At 39.1% G+C, this 8,971-nt stretch overlaps 1 long non-coding RNA gene across 1 annotated transcript; it reads left to right on the top strand.

Annotated features, from left to right (window-relative positions):
* Nucleotides 1–246: 246 nt before the first annotated feature.
* On the top strand, nucleotides 247–1,319 carry LOC145108985 (uncharacterized). The gene is made up of 3 exons (XR_013708687.1): nucleotides 247–485; nucleotides 650–876; nucleotides 1,124–1,319. It is a non-coding gene; the product is annotated as an uncharacterized LOC145108985 (long non-coding RNA).
* Nucleotides 1,320–8,971: the final 7,652 nt, after the last annotated feature.

The following is an 8,971-nucleotide window of genomic DNA, read 5'->3' as shown; positions in this document are numbered from 1 at the left end:
AAAAGTCATATATACCTTACATGTAAATGGTTCTGCATATATTTTCCTTAAATGTCGATCAAATTCGATTGCCATCAATGTCAACCCTCTGATTAATCAATGGTACATGCTTCCATAAAAAAACATGAATTGGATGGATTACAAAGAGTTGGAATTTGGAACAATAATTTGTATTATTTTGTTGTCGTGTTTGTTTTTTGGGACTTCTTTTACTCCATTTTTATTTATTGTCTGTGTATGATTTGTTTTATAATGTTGTGTGTCGAAATGGGTTCTTAATCTACCATTAGGATGAGATTTTGCATCTTTCTTATGGGTTTCGTTTTCCCTTTGTTTGTTGTAGGTCTAATTTCATTGGGTGTCTTCTCTGGTGATACGGTGGTGGTTGTCGGCAAGGGTGAATGCGGAAGAGGTGCTATTTGGTTTTTAATGCTTGAAAACCTTACGAATCGTCAATTTCTACAGGTTTTTCAGACTTTTGAAAGGTAATTACCAAAACTTTATGTTAGAAGTTATCACATAAATGAATTATCACTTTCACCATCTTTCGTTTCATCTTTGGCATGCTCTTTACAAGCAAGTATGTTTTCTGTTTTATGTGAAATTGGGGTTTTCGTTATGATCTTTTTCAACCCATTTTCCTTGGCAGGTTTTGTAATTTTGATTAAATTCGGCTGTTAGAACATATAAACAAAGATGATCCACGAATGCTAGATGATCACAACTTCATTGACGATATAGATTTAATAGTCAAATATATATATAAGGAAGCGCCCAAACATCTTTCAGAAGAAGTCCTATGATTGTTTTGTTGGTTGGTCTATTACAGGTTCCAAGTATGCTTGGTATGTTGGTACCTTTCATATCTGCAACACGGTTAGTACTAATTACCACCCTGTAAATCTATCTCTATCTCTATCTCTATCACTACCCTGTTTCTTTCTATCTATATCTTTGTCCTTCTTCCCGCCAAGGTAAGTCCTTCTACGTGTTATCTTTTCAACTAAAAGAGTAAGTTTTTAACTGATGTGGATCTTGGTATGTTTAGTGGACCCATTTCTGTTACTTTCTTTAAAATGACCATTTTACCTCCATTGTTTTGTTTCTTCTATCATTAATCCAGGTTGGAACTGAGTAGCGAAAAGAGTCAACGGTGGAAGAAAGGTACCTAACTACTCAAACTGATCCAAGCTGAAAGAAAAATAAAAGAAGAAATCTTACGGAAATTGAAGTATAAGCTTGCAAGTTAAAGACCATAGAAATTGTGACCGCTAAAGTTTGGTTTTGTTGGGAATTTTTGAAGGGTTTTGAGCATTCTAACACTCCTATGGTGTGCATGCAACCCTAGAAACCTTGGATCTATGTTTTCTCTATTATACATGCAAACTTTCTTTTGACAAGGTTTCATCCTAACTAGCATGTGATTGGGGTACATGTAATATACAAATTAGTAGGATGACATACCTTTTCTTGTGGTTTATTGCTTGGAGCTTTAAAAGCGTAGCACCAATAATGTGAATGCCTCAAGTGGAATCACAAATCACCAAAACAACTTGGAAGACTTTGAGAGAATATGATGCACTCTTGAAATCGGCCCACCCTTGTTATCTCACACATTAGTGCCATTTCAAGTGCCAAAGACCTCTTTATATACTATAGTGGATTAGGGTTACATCCATGTAAACCCTTATACCCATGACCTTTCATTTCCATAGGATCCATGGGTTAAAATCTCCATGGACTATCCATAGACTTCCATGCAATCTTAGCCCATCCTAAATGAACATTGGCCCATTCTATATATATATATATATATATATATATATATATATATATATATATATATATATATATATATATATATAAGAGTCAATATTTAATTAATTTGTTTTTGATCACTAAATTAATTCCAAATTAATTCTTGATCAATACTAATTACATAATATGATTTCATATTAATATATTATAACTTATAATATATTAATAAATCATAAATATACTATTCTCAAAAGACTATGCATACAAATTGTTCCGGTAAAGTGCAACCCAAATGGACCATGTCGGGTCGGGTCAAGTGTATACCAAATATAGTTATGGACTTAGACACCTTATCCAACAGTCTCCCACTTGGATAAGTCTGATAACTATAGTTGCAAGTATGACTTCAGGAATCGACCAGCAATCGTAGCTCTTAAAACTCTGTTGAACTATGAAGTTCCATTTAAGATAAGTGATCATATAATCCTCTGTTCTCAAGATATCAGCCGGACAAATATATGGAACAACGTCATACTTATTATCCAGCAGTTTGTTTCCCGATTTCCGATTTTTTTGACATAGAACTAAACTGAACACATCAATTTGGTTCTGACCGGGCCCGACACATAGGTCAAAACAAAATCATCGAGGGGGCCAGATATCGCTTCTAATCCTCCAAGGACTAAAAGGAAAAGATAAAATTCGACTCATATGCTTGTAATAACTACTTGTTGAATCATACACAAAGGCACGTTTTATAACATCAAGTTACTGATGCGTTTTCGTACAATCAATGTACAACCAACTCATAGTCAACAACTCATATCTCTAGGTTTGAAGACTTATATGATATTACCATCTCACGATCACTCGAGATAAATTCCATGAAGTGATACAAGTGAGCGTGGGTTTAATCCAATACTCAGAACTTATGAGAACTCATGAATGTTGCATCAACTTTTGCTATGTCTAAACACCTTAGACATCTACAAGCCCAATTCATGACAATCTTGACTCATACCCACTTCCAAAAGTATGATTGACTGTGGAGAGTTTGAATAAAGTAATTATTCTGGAAGTCAAAACATGCAAAGTTGAAACAAATGTAAACGATTGACACAAGATGGTACCACTTTACTCATAAACAAATAACAACTTTTATTTAATCACCAAATGTCAATTACATTTTACAAGTTTCAGAAATAGCTATCTATTCAGTAAAACTAATATCGTCCTTTAGCCCGATGCGCCTCGCATGCAGCAAATGCGTAACCCTAGTCAGTCCCTTCGTGAGGGGATCTGATGGGTTCTCTTCTGACAATACCCTCTTTGCCACGAGGAGTCCTTCTTCTATCTTGTGTCTTATGAAGTTATATTTTCTGTCAATGTGTCTGGATCTGCCATGATCTCTTGGCTCCTTGGCTAAGGCAACCACACTATTGTTGTCACAGAAAATCTCCATAGGCTCCTTTATAGCTGGTACAACTCCAAGGTCTCCGATGAAGTTCTTCAGCCATATCGCCTCCTTCACCGCTTCACTTGCTGCTATGTACTCTGATTCACATGTCGAATCAGCTACTGTCTCCTGCTTGGAACTTTTCCAAGTAATTGCCCCTCCATTCAGGGTAAAGACCCAGCCCGACTGAGAGCGGAAATTATCTCTTTCGGTTTGAAAGCTGGCGTCACTATACCCTACTACTATCAAGTCATCACTCCCACCAAGAGTAAGGATCCAGTCCTCAGTCCTTCGTAGGTACTTGAGAATGTTCTTTACCACAGTCCAGTCAGCCTTGCCAGGATTCCCCTGATATCTGCTGACCATGCTCAAAGCAAAGGCTACATCAGGGCGGGTACAATTCATAGCATACATGATCGAGCCAACAGCGGAAGCATATGGTAATCGACTCATCTCAGCTATCTCAGCCTCTGTACTCGGACTCTGAGCCTTACTCAGTTTGGCATTGCTTTGGATCGGTAAATCACCTTTCTTGGAATTCTGCTTGTTGAACCTCTTCAACACCTTGTCCAAGTAAGTGTTCTGACTAAGTCCAATTAGTCTTTTACTCCTATCTCTCAATATCCTTATCCCTAGGATATAGGCAACTTCTCCAAGGTCCTTCATAGCGAAACACTTCCCAAGACAGGACTTAATCTCCTGCAAAGTTGGGATGTCATTTCCTATGAGTAATATGTCATCCACATACAGTACCAAAAAGCTAACTATACTCCCACTAGCTCTGACATATACACAAGACTCATCCTCGCTTCTCGAAAAACCAAACTCTTTGACTTTCTCATAAAAACAAAGATTCCAGCTGCGAGATGCCTGTTTCAATCCATAAATGGATTGCTCAAGCTTACACACTCTATCAGGGTACTTTGCATTGACAAAACCCTCTGGCTGACTCATGTAAACATCCTCAGCCAACTTTCCATTAAGGAAAGCGGTTTTGACATCCATTTGCCATATTTCATAATCATGAAATGCAGCAATGGCTAGCATAACCCTAATAGACTTAATCTTCACTTCTGGTGAGAAGGTTTCATCATAGTCAACTCCCTGAGTTTGGGTGAACCCCTTTGCAACCAGTCGCGCCTTATAAGTGTGCACTTTCCCATCTATGTCGGTCTTCTTCTTGAAGATCCATTTGCACTCGACTGTCTTACGACCCGATACATTGTCAACCAAGTTCCAAACTTGATTGTCATACATGGACTGAATCTCGCTGTCCATAGCCTCTTTCCATTTAGCAGACTTAGGGCCTGCCATGGCTTCCTTATAGTTGTTAGGTTCATCTAAATTTACCAGTGTACTATCACTGATAAATGTATCACCTTCCGTAGTAATATGGAAGCCATAGTAATGCTCAGGTGGATTCCTAACTCTGTTGGAACGCCTCAGAGTTACAAACTCGTCAGTTGGTTCAATAGGAGTTTCCTCCTCAGGTTGATTGCTAGGGTTTGAGGTTCCTTCACCACTTGACTCTTGAAGCTCTTCAAGGTCAATTTGCCTCCCACTGTTTCCTTGGCTTATGAATTCTCTCTCGCGAAAGACCCCTCTCCTTGCCACAAAGACCACATTTTCATTGGGTCTGTATAAGAGGTAACCAAAGAATTTCTGTGGGTAACCGATGAAAATACACCGCTCACTATGAGGTTCGAGCTTATCGTGAGTCTCACGCCTCACGAAAGCCTCGCAACCCCAAATCTTGATGTGGTCTAATGTGGGAGATTTCCCAGTACACATCTCGTGAGGTGCTTTGGCAACCTTTTTAGTTGGGACTAGATTAAGGATATGTGCAGTAGTCTCTAAGGAATACCCCCGAAATGAGATTGGTAACGAAGCTCGACTCATCATGGAACGAACCATGTCCAATAAGGTTCGATTGCGCCTCTCAGCCACACCATTAAGCTGTGGTGTATTGGGAGGTGTCAATTGTGAAACAATTCTACATTCCTTAAGATAGTCAAGGAACTCTGTACTAAGATACTCTCCACCTCGATCGGATCGAAGCATCTTAATGTTCCTGACAGCTGATTCTCCACTTCCTGTTTAAACTCTTTGAACTTTTCAAAGGTTTCTGACTTATGTTTGATTAAGTAAATGTAACCATATCTACTACCATCATTAGTAAAAGTCACATAGAAGCGGCTAGCATCCCTTGTGGCGGTTTTGAAGGGTCCACACACATCTGTGTGTATGAGGTCCAACAAACCTTCACCCGTAGCACAAGTACCAGTTAAGGGTGACTTTGTCATTTTACCAAGTAAACAAGACTCGCAACTATCATCCGACTTTAAGTCAAATGAATCCAAGACTCCAGCCTTTTGGAGTTGGCCTATGCGCTTCTTGTTAACATGTCCAAGACGACAATGCCACAAGGATGCTTTGTCCAAACTAGTGGAAGAATCAAGATGCAATACATTATTTCCTAAGTTGTCTACAACCGACATAGTTTCATATACACCATCACAAGGTAATGCTTTAAAATAAAAAAAACTATTATAAAAAGCATTAATACCACCACATTCATTATCAAATGAAAAAGTAAATCCTTGCTTGTACAAACCATGAAAAGAAATAATATTACTCGCCATTTCAGACGAGTAACAACATTTATTCAAATCTAACACTAACCCACTACTCATCAATAAAGAATAAACTCCAATCCTGGTGACAGGTGAAGCTTTCCTATTCCCCATGATTAAGTTTATCTTCCCATGCTCCACATCCTCACTTCTTTTTAGGCCCTGGAAATCAGAACATATGTGAATTCCACAACCTGTATCAAGGACCCAAGAGTTAGTATGTGGTGAGTTATTAGACAATATAGTGTAAATACCTGCATGGGTGGGTTTTACTTTCCCATCCTTAACATCCTGCAAGTACTGGGGGCAGCTTCGCTTCCAGTGCCCCTTATCATGACAATAGAAGCATTCAGCTTCTTTAGGGTTGGAAGAGGGAGTAGCAGGACCACCTTTGGTTCCACTTGAAGAGGAACCATCAATGGACTTTCCCTTATTACCCTTTGAAGGGGTCTTCCTATTCTTCCCTTTACCTTGCCCTATTTCCAAAACAGGAGTGGTAACAACCGATTTACCTTTGAGACCACTTTCGGCGGTCTTCAAAAGTCCATGAAGCTTGCTGAGTGTGACCTCCTCCTTGTTCATATGATAGGTCATTCGGAACTGATCATAACATGGAGGAAAGGAGTGCAGTATGATATTAATAGCCAACTCCTCGGGGAAGTTCACATTCAACTTCAGTAAACGGTCCACAAACCTTTGCATTTTATGCATGTGGCCCGTGATGGGTTCACCATCCTTCATTCGGGTTGTTATCATGGAAGAGATGATTTCATACCTCTCTTGACGAGCACTCTGATGGTATCTATCCATCAGGTCCATGCACATCTCAAAAGGGTAAAAGTCCTCATAGGACTTTTGGAGTTCAACTGTCATTGTGGCCAACATGATACATGCCACCTTGGTGGCATCTCTCTCATAAGTCCTAAAGTCAGCGATTTCCTGTGGAGTAGTAGAAGACTCATCAATTTCCTTCAGCTCCTTGTCGAGGACATATTCCTTGTCCTCGTAACGTGTGACCATCCTGATGTTCCCGATCCAATCATTAAAGTTGGAACCATCAAAGATGACTCTCCCACAAAGATTCATGAGAGAGAAGGAGCTGGTAGGGTTTGAGCCAGAAGAATTGTTGGAAGACATCTAAAAAGAAGAAAGAAAAGTTTAGATTAGATAAAGAATCCTTAATAAGACACCCAAATGTAATATTAAGGCTAGGACCCAACACAATATTTTACAACTTGGAAGAGGGATGCCGTAATCCAAGCTATAAAATATTTGAAGGTAGGCGAATGACGATTCACCAATTTCCACCATGAAAAACGAAATAAATTATTAGGTTTTAATTGGATTGAAACTCCTAGATCTTTTGAGATTCATTGAACTTTTCAATGGCATGTTTAAATCTCGATTATGCCCTTCAAGTTTGTGACTGGGATGCCGCGGATCACAAAACAAGGTGTGAATAACCATGAAAATTAACTTGGTACCCTTATATTTATCACATAATCGATGTGCCGGTTAACCACACGCGCTCCACCAATCTATGATTGTGACAACTCGAAAAATTTTAAATTTTTGCCTGGTAAAGCTCCGCCAGCCAACTCGACTGAGTGTCAATCTTATTTCTGCTATCATTTAGCCTTGTTTAGAGTCCATTTAAAGGTCCAAAGGTCAGTACATTCAAGCATTGAACATAGGAATGGATCGCGTACACTTCTAGCATCAAAACCGAGCCTTACACTCCAACACAAGGAGTGTACGGCCGTACACCCCTCTCCTGGCAGCACACTCACATGTACAAAGGGTAGACTCAGCCTCCTTTCATCACTTTTCACCCTCCCAAGCTTAGAACTCGATTTTGCTCTCAACTACCATCCGATTTTAAGCTTAGATCTTCGAGTTGGTAAGTGTTCTTCTCCCGAATTGTTGTTAATCTTCATAAACTAGTTACATCCCTTCATTTCATCCATTTGAAATCATGTTTTGACTAGATCTTCAAGTTACACCAAGAACACCAAGAACACACACTTGTTCTTGGTGATTTTGGACCTACTCGAGCTTCCGGATCGTAAGTACTCTTTCGTTAAGCTTAGAACTTGATAAGAACAAGAGATTAAAGCCTTGAAACTACCCAGAACTCAAGAACATATGAGTGTGCGGCCGCACACACTCATGTGGCCGTACACCCCTCAAACATCCCCCAAACACCATCAAAACACCCTTAAAGGCTTGTATACTGTAAATACCATTCCCCAAGCTTGTTATTTACTAGATAAGAGCCTTAGAAAATGTCCAAAACATGTTCATCAAGGAGTGTGCGGCCGCACACACTCCATGTGGCCGTACACCCCTTTGTTTGGTGCTTTAGGGCTTCCAAAGTGCCTTTCTAGCTTCAACACTTGTTGAGCAATAGTCCCACAAACCTCCCCACCATTTGGAAAACGTTTTGTGCACTCTTTACCATGAGTGTGTGGCCGCACACTCCCCTGGCCGCACACCCATGGCCGCACACCCATCAATATGGCCGTACACTCCCATGTAGTGAATCACATGTGATTCCAACACTTGGTCAAGGTGTTTCCTAGTCCCAGAAGGTGTTTCCTTTCATATAGATGTTTATAAACACTATACTCATTTCAATATGTGTCCTTATATGTCATTTAGGACTTATTTTGTCTCGGGACTTCATTCGTAGAACTTCTCATTCTTACACTCATACACGTTTGAATCACCCACATCAGGTGAGTTCATACCCCGTAATGAATCTTTTAACTGTTTTAACTGTTTTAAGGGGGGGGGGGGATACAAGTTGAACACAATGATAATTGTGTAAATGTTTGTTATAAACATCTTTCAAAATGTTACTTATGTCATTTATAAGTCGTCAAAACATTTCAAAACTCTTTTAAAGTTATGTTACTTTCTAGTTATACAAAACTTTGTTTTTAAAGTACAAACATAACTTAGTAGATAAACGAGTCTTTCCAGTAACAGTCCAAGTAGAACATTAGTAAGCTATAATAGGTATAGTTTAGGAGAATGCTATTCATTACTTCTAGTACAATGAAGCACACAAAGAGTCAATACCATACATAACAGATAGTGAAGAGAATCAAACAATACCATA

This window comes from Lactuca virosa, chromosome 1 (genome assembly GCF_052849685.1).
Source record: "Lactuca virosa cultivar CGN04683 chromosome 1, Lactuca_virosa_CGN04683_v6, whole genome shotgun sequence".
NCBI lineage: Eukaryota > Viridiplantae > Streptophyta > Magnoliopsida > Asterales > Asteraceae > Lactuca > Lactuca virosa.
The sequence above is the reverse complement of the archived record's forward strand: the minus strand, read 5'-3'. Positions and strand labels throughout refer to the sequence as shown.